At 38.8% G+C, this 16247-nt stretch overlaps 1 protein-coding gene across 48 annotated transcripts in view; it reads left to right on the forward strand.

Moving 5' to 3' along the window:
- The window catches only part of GIGYF2 (GRB10 interacting GYF protein 2), a 137317-nt gene that overhangs the window by 9198 nt on the left and 111872 nt on the right, over positions 1–16247 (forward strand). The window lies entirely within an intron of this gene.

Genomic DNA, 16247 nt, shown 5'->3' on the forward strand with positions numbered 1-16247 from the left:
TGAGAAGAGTGACACTGTTTTCCCTTTTTAAAAATTGCTTTTTATGTCTTACTTTGTAGAAGGCAGCTGGATTCTCATAGCTGCTTCTGCACTCAGTCTGTTGCTGTTTATTACATTAGTTGAAGTATATGAAGGAAATTCATCCTCATGAAACTGTGTATGTAGTTGGAAAAGGGAGGAATATTTTAAGAGCTTTTTCAGATAATTGCAGATTTTCATAGATATTACACTAAAGTTGGATAGCTAGTAGTTTTTAAAGGGTAGTTGCATTGTGAAATTTGAATTACTATATATCAGTGCGCTTTTATATTCCATTACATTAAAATCTGTTGGTCTATCTTGCACATTAAATGGATATTTTATATTACACAGCATCAAAAAAAAACCACTCCACACTCGTTAGTATCAACACTCATCAGAAAATCCTTTACTTATTGTAAAGTATAAGTACTAGAAAAATCTGTCAAACTCATGGTAGTGAATAGAAGTTTTCTAAAATTTTAACTTTTGCTTGAAAGCTTAAGTTTTGTAATTGGCAGCAAATAGTTGTTCTCTTTAAAGTGACAATTGCGTCTTGTTCATTTTTGAAAAAAGTGTCTGGTATATTCCTAGGTCTGGATGATTTTATTGGTGTGTCACCCCTTTCAACTCAATATGATGTTTCATGAGTGGAAGTAGGTAGTTGAGCTTGTAACTCAAAGGTATCTAAGTGCCTTTCTTAGAGACGGTGGTGTGCAGCAGAAGTGCTTCATGAATACTTCTCATTTCATCACATTAGGAATATTAAAAAGATGTGTACACGGGAACCAAGATTAATTGACAGCTTTTGCTGCCTTATTAAGGGCATTCTTAAGTAAACCTGTCTCTCTTCTTTTTCGTGAATATATGGCACATGGCAGTGAGGAACACGGTGAGTACTAGCACAGTTTGGTGCCATTACTTTGAATGGTGCTAAAACTGTCAGCAGTTTTACTCATGACTGGTGCAGTGCCAACATAGTGAAAAATGCAGAGAATATCTTAAAATTAACAGATTTGACATCTTGGATACCTTGAAAGAGTTTCAGGGAATTGCACTCTGGAGAGAAACATTTTTCAGTGTTACATTTATATATGTTACACTGACTTTTTAAGAAGTGTTTTCAAAAAGTAATTGTTTGAATTAGAAGCTGGAATAAACATATTGAGGATGTTTAGATTTCAGTGAGGGTTTTTAATTCTGGGTAGATCTGTTCATAAGTTGTAGGCAGTTACAAAATCCTCTTCTATATTGGTCCCATTAAAAAGTCTTCTACACCAGCACCGTCTAACAGAATTTTCTACTGTGATAGAAATAGTGTGACTGAGGGAACCTGCATTTTTTAAAATGCAGAAAACCTTTACTTTTTTATTACAACAACTCAATAGGCTTTTTTTTTTTTTAATTAAAAAAATTTTTTTTTGGCTGTGCATCATGCATGAACTTAGTTCTCTGACTAGGAATTGAACTTACAGCCCCCTGCAGTAGAAGTTTGGAGTCCTAACCGCTGAACTGCCAGGGAATTCCCTCGAAGGCTTTATTTTTAAGAACAGTTGTAAAGACAGAGGGGATAATGTATACATATAGCTGATTTAGTACAGCAGAAACTAAAACACAACATTATAAAGCGATTTTACTCCAGTTTAAAAAAAAACAGTTTTATATTCACAGAGAAATGGAGAATACAGTACAAAAGAGCTCCCATAGTATACCACACCCAGTTTTTGTATTTTTAACATCTTATATTACTGTCGTGCATTTGTTATAACTAAGGAAGCAGTATTGCTTATTCACTAAGTTTATTCAGATTTCCTTGGTTTTCCCTAGTCTGTTTTTCTGTTTCGGGACCCTGTCCAGGATACCACATTACATTTAGCCACTTATCCAATCCATAGGCTGCTCTTGGCAGTGTTAGTTTCTCATACTTCCCTGTTGTTAACAGTCTTGACAGTTTTGAGGAGTACTGGTTAAGTATTTCGTAGAATGCTTCTCTGTTGGAATTTGTATAATGATTTTCTCCTGGTTATGAGCCATGGGTTTTGGGGAGGAAGACCATAGAAGTAAAGTGCCATTTTCATCACATCATATCAAGAGCGTATACTGTCAACATGATTTATTACTGTTAATATTGACTTTGATACTTGGTTGACTGTTATTCGTTGTCATGTTTGACTACTGTAAAATTACTTTGCTCCCTCTTGGAGGAACTAGATTTTAAATTTTAATTGATTTAACTTGATATAGCTACATGTGGTTAATAGGTACTATATAGGATGACACAGTTCTGAACAGTGTTTCTCAGTTTTAAATATTATCCAAAACTTTATTTAACATCTATTTTAATAGATGTAAAGAAAGGCATTTTAACATAAAAGAAATATAAAATGTTAGTCTTGTAATGCATTGCTTTTTGAGAAGGCAGTCTACTTTTAGTAAGCTTAGTGTTTTTCAAAATTAACTTTTTGAGGTTTAATTTATATTCAATAAAATGCCTTCATTTTAAGTATACTCATGCTGAGTGTACATTTTGATAAGTTTTGACAAGTGTATTTACTTCCGTAACCATAACGACAATCAAGATATGTAACATTTTCATCACCCCCAGAACTTTCCTCCTGCTTTTTTGCAGTCCTTTCCCTTCTCCCACCACTGATTTATTTTCTGTGACTATAGATAATTTTGCCTCTTCTGCCAGTTTTATGTAAATAGAGTTATTGCGTATGTGTTCTTTTTGGTTCTGGCTTCTTTTGCTTAGTGGAATATTTGTGATACGTCCATGTTGTTGCATGTATCAGTAATTAGGTGTTTTTTTTAACTGATGAGGATATTCCAAGGTATGTGTGTTATAGTATTCGTTTATCCATTTATCTTGCTTTGGAGCTGTTAGGAATAATGCTGACCTTGGTTTCATGGCAGTGGGTAGTGATTCAGATCGCACTGGATTGCAGTGTTCATTTCAGTGCTGTGAATTCAAATTTGAAATCTTTTTAGGATGAGGAGAGAAGCTAACAGAGCATCTATAGTACTTTTGAAGATATGTCATAAAAAAGTATAATTAACATAGAAATAAATAGTATTTTTGTTAAATTTCATACAATAATGTGCGATAACAGAGAGATGTAGACAATTTTGACTTAATGATGATTTCCTGGGGAGGTGGGAAAGGAGTCCTTTGTTCTTTAGGATAAATGTTTAGTAGTGAAGCCTAATTTTGCTTCATGAATTTTTGTCATTAGATGTGTTAACAGATCATATTTTAAGAATTATTTTTAAAAGTTTGCATGTTTAAAAATGAAGAGAGTTGGTATTGTCATACAGGTGGGTGCAGAAGGAAAATGTGTTTTTTGCTCTAATAGGTGAATTTTTCCTTTTATTTTTGTACCTTCAAGTTATTTTTTAAAAGGAGTTAATGTTGAAAAGAAATAAACTTTCTTTGACATGTTGGGATTGTAAAAGTATTTCAAACAGGCAAGGCAAACACTTTTTGTGGGAGTTAAAATGTACTTTGCTGTCAAAGTAATGGAAGAATATTGCTGCAAATCATGAAAACAGAAAAACAATTATTAATCCCACCTCATGAGCATGTCTTTATTTGTTCTCTTTTTTAAGACAGTTGGCCCTCTCTATCCATGGATTCCATGTTCTTGGATGTGGAGGGGAGAGTGGAAAGGATTTGCATGTCCCTGAATTTTGGTATCAGATAGGGTCTTGGGACCAGTCCCCCTCAGTACTAAGGGATGACTGTGTGTATAGTTACACTGTGTGAAAACGTAATTGTACCTGTATTATGTTGAGGGAATGTGCTGCTTTTTACGGATTGCTTTGTCTTATAATTATAAGTGATGTGGTAAGTGTGGTTCCTCTCTCATGTTTGAACCTTTTCGTTTTTTTACTTAGCTTTTTTCTAAAGTTTGAAAAAATGAATTATTTTAGCCTAGTGCCTGAGTCTTGTTTCATTTGAGCATGGACTTATTTATAGTCTTAAAAGTTGATATATTTATAGATTATGTTATCAAGATAGTGGTATAAGATCTTTTTAATGACAGAAATTTAAGTAGGGAGTGAATTTAATATTACCAGAAGATTTGCCTTTAAAATAGTTTTGCTTCATGTCCATTAAAATATTTTTACTTGTACTATTTTCCCCCCTTAGCTAAACCGTTTATGATTTATTGTAACCTTTTTAAAATTGAGGTATAAAATATAGTAAATATGTGCACAAATCTGAAGTGTATAGTTGGAAAATTTTTTGCATAATGTATGAGTTCTGTACTCACCACCTAAATCAAGATAGCATTTCTAGCACCCCAAAAGATTTTCCTTTTCTCCTTCCCCAGTAAGTAGTCCCTGCTTCTGTGGTGAACCGAGTTCAGATATCAGAATTGACTATTTTACCTGTTGAACATCATAAAAGGAACGTTACAGTGTATATTCTTTGGTGGCTGGCTCCTTTTGCTGGACACTGTGACTGATATTCATGCAGTATTGTTGCAGGTATCAATTAATTCTTCTTTGTTGGTCAGTATTTTGTTGTGTAAATATATACAATTAAAAAAAAAACTTTATTTTGAAATAATTTCAAACAAATACAGAAAAGTTGCAAAAAATTACTTAAACTTTCCATATGCCCTTTACCCAGTTTGGTCACCATTTTTAACGTTTCCTGATGATAAAACTGTAAAATTTTTGTAGAGATGGGAGTACCAAACTACCTTACCTGCCTCCTGAGAAACCTGTATGCAGGTCAAGAAGCAAGAGCTAGAACCGGGCACGTAACAATGGACTAGTTCAAAATTGGGAAAGGAGTACGTCAAGGCTGTGTATTGTCACCCAGCTTATTTAACTTATGTGCAGAGTAATCATGAGAAATGCTGGGCTGGTTGAATCACAAGCTGGATCGACAACCTCAGATGTGCAGATGATACCACCCTAATGGTAGAAAGCGAACAGGAACTAAAGAAAGAGCCTCTTGATGAAGGTGAAAGAGGAGAGTGAAAAAGCTGGCTTAAAACTCAACATTCAAAAAAACGAGGATCATGGCATCCAGTCCCATCACTTCATCGCAAATAGCAGAAGAAACAGTAAAAACAGTGACAGACTTTGTTTTCTTGGGCTCCAAAATCACTGCAGACCGTTACTACAGCCATGAAATTAAAAGATGCTTGCTCCTTGTAAGAAAAGCTATGACAAACGTAGATAGTGTATTAAAAAGCAAATGTTACTTTGCCAACAAAGTTCCGTCTAGTCAAGCTATGGTTATTCCAGTAATCATGTACGGATGTGAGAGTTGGACTGTGAAGAAGTCTTAGCACCAAAGAATTGATGCTTTTGAACTGTGACGCTGGAAAAGACTCTTGAGAGTCCCTTGGACAGCAAGGAGATCAAACCAGTCAATTCTGAAGGACATCAACCGTGAATATTCATTGGAAGGATTGATGCTGAAGTTGAGGCTCCAATACTTTGGCCACCTGATGTGAAGAGCTGATTCATTGGAAAAGACCCTGATGCTGGAAAGATTGAAGGAAGGAAGAGAAGGGGACAACAGAGGATGAGATGGTTGGATGGCATCACCAACTCGATGGACATGAGTTTGAGCAAGCTCCGAGAGATGGTGAAGGACAGGGAAGCTTGGCGTACTGCAGTCCATGGGGTCACAAGGAGTCATACATGACTTAGGGACTGAATGGTGTATATGCTTTACCTCTAATTTTCTTTTTTCTTTCTCCGTATATGCAGATATATATGTAATTTTAATATGATCTTAAATTTTTGTAGTTTTTTTCTGTTCCATTTAGAGTCTGTTATAGACCTCATGCTCCTTTTCCTCCAAACATTTCAATGTTATTTTCTAAGAATGAGAACATTCCTCTATCTAATCACAGTAAAAATTTCAAAATCATAAAAAAGTAACATTGGTATAATACTATTGTCTAATCCGTATCTCCTATTCAAATTGTTATAATTATCTCTTTAATGTATCTTACAGCATTTTTTTTTTTTTGCTAGTTCACAATGGAATTAAGAATCATACTTACACTTAGTTTTTATGTCTCTTTAGTCTCCCTTAATTTGGGATGATTCTTCAGCCTTTGTCTTTCGTGACATTGGTATTTTTAAAGACTCTGGTAGATTGATTTTGTGTTGTCAATTTGGACTTACCTGATTTTTTTCAAAATTAATTTTAGTTTATGCATTTTTGTCAGGAATATAACGTTAGTGATACTGTGTCCTTGTCAATGTGTTTCATCAGGAGGCACATGGTGCCAGTTTGTCTCATTATTAGTGATGTCACCTAAGTCAGTAACAGCCGGGTAGCAGGGATGCAGAGGGCAAGGCGTGTGGGAAAGGGCACATCACAGTGCTTTGTGCCATCCTTTCCACATCTTCACCAACCTTGAAGCTCCCGTATATTTGCTTATTCATTCACCTATTGATGGACATTTGTGTTGGTAAACATGATAGCCATGTGTCTGGTATGAATAAAGCTACTATGCCTATCTTATACTCATCTCTGGGTAGAAATTTTCCTTGAGTGTATACCTAGCAGTGGATTGAGGGGTCGCCAGATAGATGTATTATTTAGATGTAATAGATAACTGCTAAACTGTCTTTTGAAGTGGTTGAACTAATTTGCAGAAATGGAGTTATTAATCTTGTGTTAATCCAGGTCTGGCTAAGATATGAATAGCTGGTTGCTGGAATGGGCACACAGCTAATTATTTGGTACATCTAAAGAGTGCTAGAGGAGTAGTTCTTTTTTCTGCTTTGAAGGTGGGGAAGATAGAGGCAGATTCAGGTTCTTGGTGTTATTCTGTATTAGTCTTTTGACAGACTCTTCATTGTACTGGGTGGACTTCATCCCAGGTTTGCCATAGGTTTTTTCTGGGCAGTTTTTACATTGATATGGGAGATATGCAGTAGCAGATAATTTTTTAAAGAAAGATTCAGGGGGTTTTCAAGGGAGCGTATGTTTTGATATGTTAGTAGCATAGTGGTAGCTAATCAATATATCAAGACTTATCCTGGGAAGCAGTATTGGGAAACACTTTCAGAGTAGAACACTAGCCATTGTGCCAGGTTTTGATTCTGCTTTGGCTTCTGATTGTCTTTGTCCAGACAGAACTTGGTATGTAGAACTGTAGCTTCCTCATGTTGATAGAGATCGTGTGTGCCCAGAAGTCATCTGGCTCCTCAGCACTGTGCCAGGCTGTGAGAAAAGGGTAAACTTAAGAGCTGAGAGGCCAGGGTCTCTCTTTTCTTTGTTGCAGGCCCAACAATATAAAAAATAAAAAACTATGTTGATTTCTTGTCTGTTCACCATTGAGCATGTATTTACATGCACACAAAGTGATAGATGAGATCCCAAAGAGGAATTGAGGAAGTTCAGGAAAACTAGAAAAATACATAGAAAAAAAAGAAAAATAATTATATACTAGTAGTCAGTGCTAGCGAGGGCTGATTTGGTGTCTTTAAGAAGTTGACAAAAAGGCCAGATTTAATACATTGTCAGGCGTAGGAAGCAGTTTATCAAAGACTGTCAACTTTCTGGTATTAAGTGCAGAAGAAATATATTACTTGAATTCACTTATAAGGAATTTTGAATAATGGGCAAGATCTGAAATAGCGGTTATGTAGAAATATCCTCTCAGCTGTTTTTAAGTCAGCTCTTTAAAATTCGAGGGTAGCCCTTTCTCTGAGGTCCTTATCCCTAGAATTGCAGTAGGAAGAGAAGAGGACCAAGGCTGGGGGGAGGGAGAGCCTTATTGCCTCTCCACGTGTTAAACTGCTCACAGGACGCTTTTCAGTGTTATTAGGGTTACTGAGGCCCATCTTGCCCTGATAATTTGACATTTTACCTTCCCTTTGTCCCTCTGAGGTTCTCTCACTGCTGTTTTCCTGCCCAGTGGTAGGTGCATCAGCAGGCAGCATCAAGATCTTCATCCTCTTCCATTCACATGCCAGTTCTGTTTCTTTAGTCAGAGGACCATTAAGCCCAAAATGCTCCAGTTGTCTCTAGTTATTAATACCTTGCACAAACATTTTCTGGTTTAGGTGGTAGATTATAATCACTTTAGTGATTGTTCCTCCTTCTTTGTGAAAAATCTCTTTTCCTCTGAAGTTCATGCTGTCTGACAGTACAACTGTCTCTTTCCCTTATTATCATCAGATCTCTACCCTGGGCATCATCTTTCCTTCTCTTCTTTCTTCTCTCTGTCATTATCCTGAGGTTACTTCAGAGTCCGTGGGATGACCCCTCCAGTCCAGGCTCCTGATTCCGTGACTTACCTCCCACTTCTTATTCTTCTAGTGCTTTCATTTTTATTTCTACTATACCTGCTTTTAGACATTACCAGCATCTCAGATTTGTAAACTCTTGTTTTTACTTTCTTCCTCATTGTGCCTCAGTCACACTTTTGCCAGTACCCTCCCTTTACCTTACTCTTCCATTTATCGTGGTGACAAAATCCTAACCCAGATTCAGTCATGTTGTCAGCTCTCTCTCAGGCTAAGTTGGAGAAAGAAGCCCACAACCATGCAGGTAGGTGCCATCTCCATCTTGATTGGGCCTTCAGAACTACTGTAGGTAACTGCAGTGTGGTGTTCTGGATTAGATCCTGGAACAGAACAAGCACATTGCTGGAAAACGGGTTAAGTCGTGAGTATAGTTACTAGTGTTGTACCAATGTTGGTGTCTTAGTCGTGACAGGTATACTGTGGTAATGTAAGTTGTTTATGTTAGCGGAAACTGATGGAATTATCTGTAATATCTTTGTAACATTCGTATAAACTCACGTGTACTAAGTCGCTTCAATCATGTCCGACTCGGTGCGACCCTGTGGACTGTATAGCCTGCCTGGCTCTTCTTTCCATGGAATTCTCCAGGCAGTAATACTGGAGTGGGTTGCTGTTTCCTTCTCCAGGGATGAATTCATATTTATTCCTAAATTTTATTTTTTTTTTAAAAAAACAATACTATTGTAGATTACAGCAGCTACCATTTTTGCATTCTTTTCAAACCTTACCCTGTCACCTGCTGTCATTTGCCTACTTATCTGAGAAAATTGAGGCCATCGAATGTGAATTTCTCACAACTTGCTATTCCTCCACAAAAAGCTTGCAGGTATCTTCAGTCATTTGAACATACTTTGCTCTTGTCACAAGTGGATAGGCATAGTGTTTGTTTCTTCCCCATTTGTTCTTTGAAGCCCCGTCCAGCCTGCCTTCTCACAGCTGCACTTCCATCATATTTTTGCTAAATTGTTTCTTCACTTTGTGATTGTACTAGTACTTTTCCTTTAGGATATTTTCCTCTAAAGTGAAAGTGGAAATTTTCTTTCTACTCTGCTTCGTTTCTCTTTACTTTTTTGCCACTAAGATTCTAGAAAAAGTCGACTGCATTTGTAGTCTTCCCTTTCTCACTTCCCAACGTCTGAAATCTCACTCTCTCCTCATCATGCTTCTTTAATTGCACTCTTGAAGTCACCAATGACTTTATTATGGAAGCCAGTGAAGATTTTTCAGTCTTTCTCTTTTTTGACTTCAATATTTGAGATTTCTGAATTCTTCCATTAATGTATATATTTATTTATTTATTTGGGCCAGTGTTATCTTTGTTTTAAACACAAATTAGTAACTTATTAGGAAAAGAATTACTCATAATTTCACCATTCAGAAGTAAATATTACACATGGGGGCATATGTAAATACCCACTAAGAATGTATTTTAAGATGTGTTGATTGTAATTATATCCTCTGTATCCTGTAACCTGTCTTGAACACTTGATATATTGACATTTTTTTCATATCAGTATAGTTGTTATCGTCACTTCTCTCTCCTCTCCTGGTATGTAGATCCATGCTATCTGTTGGATTACTGATACCTCTCCTTTCTCTTAGCTCTTGCTGATTTATTTCCTCCTGGCATCCTGAATGATCTTTCTAAAGTGTGAGTTTCATCGTGGACACTTTCTGGCCCAAATCTTTTCATAGCTTTCCATTGCTCTTGAGACATAAAATACAAACACTTCTGTGATACGGCCATGCTTTGTTAAACTTCACTTTAATTTTTTGCCTTGTTGAGCTAATGGATGGATAATCAGATAATCTCCCCAAAGAACCTAGTTCTTTCTCCTTTCTGCTTTCTATAAAGTGGATGTGGAAGAAGCTAGAGTCAGTGAATTTGACTTCAGGTGAAAGGTTAGGGATAAAGATACCTAACTGCATGGTCTTTTTCTCCTTCCTGTATCCTCATGCATGGTGTTTGGTGAGACTTTGTCTTGTCCCTTCTTGACCTCTTCTTTGGGATAGTTTTACGCAATATTTGGATACAAGTCTGTAGATTTGCTTCCAGATCTCTGTCTCTCATTATGACTCCACAATGGAGTTCAGGATGTATATGTATATTAAGTTATTTAGGATGGCTCCTCACATTCGTTTTGTCCAAAATGGTATGTCCTTCCTCCCAAATTTGTTTCTTTTCCGTTTTTTCTTTCCTTTTTAAGGTTTTCTATACAGTTTCAAAAAGCACCCCACCCCCAGTATTGCATGCTATAGATTCCATTCCATTTTTGTGTCCTTTGTTCAGATTTTCCTTCTTCTCCTTTGGGAAATATTTTATGGAGTGTTTATTTGAATGTATCCTTGGTTTTGTATAAGCCACTGTAAAGGAAGGAGGATGTGAGGGTGGGCCTTCTAGGGTAAGGGGGTGGCATGAGCCTGAACCACAGAAGAAGGAGAATGCAATAGGGAATTGAAAGTTATCATTTGGCTTTGAGTTTGAAGGTGAAACAGTGGAAGGTTGAGTTGAGAAGGTACAGATTGTCAGATTTAAGGAAACCTGAAAATATGAGGAGTTTTGACCATACAAAGAGGGTTTAGAAAGATTGATCTTGTTGGAGGTAATCAGAGGCTGAGTCAGGAGAGCAGATTAGAAATTTTATTGTAGTAATCCAGACATGGGTTAACAAAAGTTTGGCTATCATGAAAGAAAGCAGGTGGAATCTTGAAGGGAAATTGACCAAATTTCAGGCAAAATGATTACATATGAGGGACAGAGAAGAGGAGGGAGTTTCAGATGATTCTAGGCTTTTGAGCCTGACTGGCTAGTAAACTGAAAACAGTGGTGTGTTACTCACTCAGTTGTATCCAGCTCTTTGCAACCCCATGGACTGTAGTCTGCCAGGCTCCTCTGTCCATGGGATTCTCCGGGCAAGAATACTGCAGTGGGTTGTCATGCCCTTGTGCAGGGGGTCTTCCTCACCCAGGGATTAAACCTGTGTCTTGGTCTCCTGCATTGGCAGGAGGGTTCTTTACCACTTGTGCCACCTGGAAAGCCCCCAAACAGTGATACCTTGATCAGTTGTTGATTAGATAGATATCCAAGAGGAGCAGGCTGCTGGAAATGCCACATAGGTCATGGGACGAAAAAAATCTGTAATTCACAGCAGGGGTGGAATTTGTGGGAGAATTGTCATTGCTCTTGATGTAATAACACCCCCACTTCCTGTGTGCCCTATATCAAGGTGAAAGTGTTAGTTGCTCAGTTGTGTCCAACTCTTTGTGACTCCATGGACTGTAGCCCACCAGGCTCCTCTGTCCTTGAAATTCTTCAGGCAAGAATACTTGCGTGGGTAGCCATTTCCTTCTCCAGGGATCTTCCTGACCCAGGGATCGAACCCGGGCCTCCCACATTGCAGGCAGATTCTTTACTGTCTGAGCCCCTATTTTAAATTCCCCATGATTTAGTCAGCAGAGTTCTACCTGAAGTACTAGTGGAGAGCACCATTGTAAATAAGATTCAAGACAATAAACAGAATTTATAGAGAGTCCGTGGGTACACTGAGGGAAGTTAGGAGAGAAACTTGGGGAATGGTCACTAAATTGGAAAGGAGTAAAGATGGGGGAAATGTGTCTGTAAAGGGCTGGTCATGGAGGACAAGGAAGGAAATAGTTTCAAGACTAAGACTATTTAAAGAGGCAGACGAGCATGGTGGGGGCACAGCCTACAGAGTCTGGTTCGGATCCCAATTTGCTATAAAAATCAGCTGTTTTCTAATGATCACAAGTCTCCTAGGGGTTTGAGTTGACAACATGTAGCTTGGTGGGATTCAAATGGCGGCAAAGCTTATACTCATTTTGATACTTCACTGCATACTTAGAAAGGGCAATTGAGAAATAAGTCCCACTTTCCATTCCAAATAATTTATAATTCAGAGACATCGTGTCAGACAATCCAGTACATATAAATAAATAAATCTGTTAGAACTGGGCTCATTTAATTTGATTTGGAAGGAGCAATCTGGGGTGGGAAATTCAGAATTAGAAGCTATAGCACCTTAAATTAGATTTCATGACTTCGAGATTTCCTGCTTCAATTCATCGAGGAGAACGAGCAGAACGCCGTTCTGAGTGACGTGGGCTCTTGAGTTGGTGATTGAATCGCTTGGGTTGCTGTCTTAGGTTCATAGGAGAGTTCTCCGGAAGAGTTTACTGCCGGGCGTCATCTTATGGAAACCCACATTATAAATGATAGTGAGGCTCCCAGCTCAAGGCGTTAAAGAAACTTCTGAGCTTTCAGTGTTTCTGCTGTATGGTGTTCTGACTCTTTCTGAAGGTTTATAAGTGGAATGAATGACAGAGGACAGGAAAAGGATTTCCGTGGTTGATGTTCTTCAGGTGTTTCGTGAATCCAGGGCTTCTGTAACTCAAGACCATTGCCTGTACAGCACAGCCTCTAGGGGCTCCGTTTGCATCCTTTGTGGTAATGACACTCCTGGAGTTTGTATTTCCAGGACCTGTGTAGCCTTCTAGTGGTAATTTAAAGGGTAAAAGCATATTAAATCTCTTAAGAATGATTTTAGTATTTTCACAAATATCACAAATAATTCGGTTCTTAATTAAGATTCACTTGCCTTATAAATTCAGTCTGATTCAAATCTTGACTTGCTTTATTAACTCAGAGCTGTTTTCCAATGGTCAAAGTCCCATAGGGGTTTGAATATAAAACAGTTGACTAGATGGGGCTTAAAATGGTGATAAAAAAATTCTCCTTCAGGATGTTTCATATTACAACAAAATCTTACAGTTGTAGTCTCTACAGGTCAATTTGTTAGCCAAGTAGGTCCCGGATCCCCTGGAGAAGAAAATGGCAACCCACTCCAGAATTCTTGCCTGGGAAATCCTGTGGATAGGAGCCTGGTGGGCTGCCATTCATGGGGTCACAAGGACTTGGACATGATTTAGCAACTAAACCACCCACCACTTGTTGTTCAGTCGCTCAGTCGTGTCTGATTCTGTGACCCCATGGACTGCAGCACACCATGCTTCCCTGTCCTTCACTGTCTCCCGGAGCTTACTCAAACTTGTGTCCGTTGAGTCGGTGACGCCATCCAACCATCTCGTCCTCTGTGTCCCCTTCTCCTCCTGCCTTCAATCTTTGCCAGCATCAGGGTCTTTTCCAACGAGTCAGCTCTTCGCATCAGGTGGCCAAAGTATTGGAGCTTCAGTTTCAGCATCAGTCCTTCCAATGAATATTCAGGATTGATTTCCTTTAGGATTGACTGGTTGGATCTCCTTGCAGTCCAAGGGACTCTCGAGTTTTCTCCAACCCTACTGTTTAAAAGCATCAATTCTTCGATGCTCAGCCTTCTTTATGGTCCAACTCTCACATCCATACATGACTACTGGTAAAACCATAGCCTTGACTAGATGGACCTTTGTTGGCAAAGTAATGTCTCTGCTTTTTAATATGCTGTCTAGGTTGGTCATAGCTTTCCTTGCGAGGAGCAGGTGTCTTTTAATTTCATGGCCACAGTCATTGTCTGTAGTGATTTTGAAGCCCAAGAAAATAAAATCTTTCACTGCTTCTACTTTTGCTGCTTCTGTTTGCCATGAAGTGATACGATCGGATGCTATGATCTTAGTTTCTTGAATGTTGGATTTTAAGCCAGCTTTTTCAGTCTCCTCTTTCAGCTTCATCAAGGGGACCTTCAGTTCCTCTTTGCTTTCTGCCATTTGAGTGGTAACATCTGAGGTTGTTGATATTTCTCGCAGCAGTTGTGATTCCAGCTTTTGATTCATCCACTCTGGCATTCCACATGATGTACTCTGCATATAAGTTAAATAAGCAGGGTGACAATATACAATATGCCATCTTGCTTTCCCAATTTTGAACCAGTCTTTTGTTCCATGTCCAGTTCTAACTGTTGCTTCATGACCTGCAGGTTTCTCAGGAGGTAGGTAAAGTGGTCTGGTATTTCCATCTCTCTAAGAATTTTCCACAGTTTATTGTGATCCAAACAACAAAGGCTTTTGTGTAGTCAATGAAGCAGAAGTAGATGTTTTTCTGGAATTCCTTGCTTTCTGTGTGATCCACTGGATGTTGGCAATTTGTTCTCTGGTTGCCCTGCCCTTTGTAAGGAGCATACTTGTCTGAATTCACAGTGGGTACCTTACCTTACCTCACCTGTCATTATCACTCCCTTGACGAGTGATTTCAGTAGGGATATACCATAATTTCGGAGAAGGCAATGGCACTCCACTACTCTTGCCTGGAAAATCCCATGGATGGGGGGGCCTGGTGGGCTGCAGTCCATGGGGTCGCTAGGAGTCGGACACGACTGAGCGACTTCACTTTCACTTTTCACTTTCGTGCATTGGAGAAGGAAATGGCAACCCACTCCAGTGTTCTTGCCTGGAGAATCCCAGGGATGGCGGAGCCTGGTGGGCTGCTGTCTATGGGGTCACACAGAGTCGGACACGACTGAAGCCACTTAGCAGCAGTAGCAGCAGCAGCAGCAGCATACCATAATTTGATTGAGTCTAACATGCATCACTTGTGAGATTCTTCATTTATGTATTACTAAGAAGGAAATCATACTGCAGAGTAAACTGCTGGCATAGTTCTTTAATTACTTAGAATTTTTATTTTACATTTTTCAAAAAATTCTTTTAAACTTACTTGGCAAATAAGTCTGGACAGATTTTCATCAGGCAGTTTACACTTTTGTGCATATGTTAAAAGGAAAATGAAGTAAAATCAATTGTTAAGGTATTCTTTAGCTTCTATTTAGATAGTCTTCAGCTTCTGCACATTATATTACTTTTCTAAATCATGCAGAACTTAGAATTGTAGAAGTCTCCTTCCTTATCATTCTCCCCACCTTTGTAGTGTCAGGTCATTAAGGGTCAGTCAGTCAGTTCAGTTGCTCAGTCATGTCCGACTCTTTGCGACGCCATGGACTGCAGCACGCCAGGCCTCCCTGTCCATCACCAACTCCCGGAGTCCACCCAAACCCATGTCGATCAAGTTGGTGATGCCATCCAACCATCTCATCCTCGTCATCCCCTTCTCCTCATGCCCTCAATCTTTCCCAGCATCAGGGTCTTTTCAAATGAGTCAGCTCTTCATATCAGGTGGCCAAAATATTGGAGTTTCAGCTTCAACATCAGTCCTTCCATTGAACACCCAGGACTGTTTTCCTCTAGGATGGACTGGTTGAATCTCTTTGCAGTCCAAGGAACTCTCAAGAGTCTTCTCCAACACCACAGTTCCAAAGCATCAATTCTTCAGCGCTGAGTTTTCTTTATAGTCCAACTCTCACATCCATACATGACTACTTGGAAAACCGTAGCCTTGACTAGATGGACCTTTGTTGGCAAAGTAATGTCTCTGCTTTTTAATATGCTATCTAAGTTAGTCATAACTTTCCTTCCAAGGAGTAAGCGTCTTTTAATTTCATGGTTGCAATCACCATCTGCAGTGATGTTGGAGCCCAGAAAAATAAAGTCAGCCACTGTTTCCCCATCTCTTTCCCATGAAGTGATGGGACCAGATGCCATGATCTTAGTTTTCTGAATTTTGAGCTTTAAGCCAGCTCTTTCACTCTCCTCTTTCACTTTCATCAAGAGGCTCTTTAGTTCTTCTTCACTTTCTGCCATAAGGGTGGTGTCATCTGCATATCTGAGGTTATTGATATTTCTCCCGGCAGTCTTGATTCCATCTGTGCCTCCTCCAGCCCAGCATTTCTCGTGATGTACTCTGCATATAAGTTAAATAAGCAGGGTGACAGTATACAGCCTTGACTTACTCCTTTTCCTATTTGGAACCAGTCTGTTGTTCCATGTCCAGTTCTAACTGTTGCTTCCTGACCTGCATACAGGTTTCTCAAGAGACAGGTCAGGTGGTCTGGTATTCCCATCTCTTTCAGAATTTTCCACAGTTTATTGTG

Source organism: Giraffa tippelskirchi, chromosome 5 (assembly GCF_054371585.1).
Source record: "Giraffa tippelskirchi isolate mGirTip1 chromosome 5, T2T-mGirTip1v1.2.pri, whole genome shotgun sequence".
Classification (NCBI taxonomy): Eukaryota; Metazoa; Chordata; class Mammalia; order Artiodactyla; family Giraffidae; genus Giraffa; species Giraffa tippelskirchi.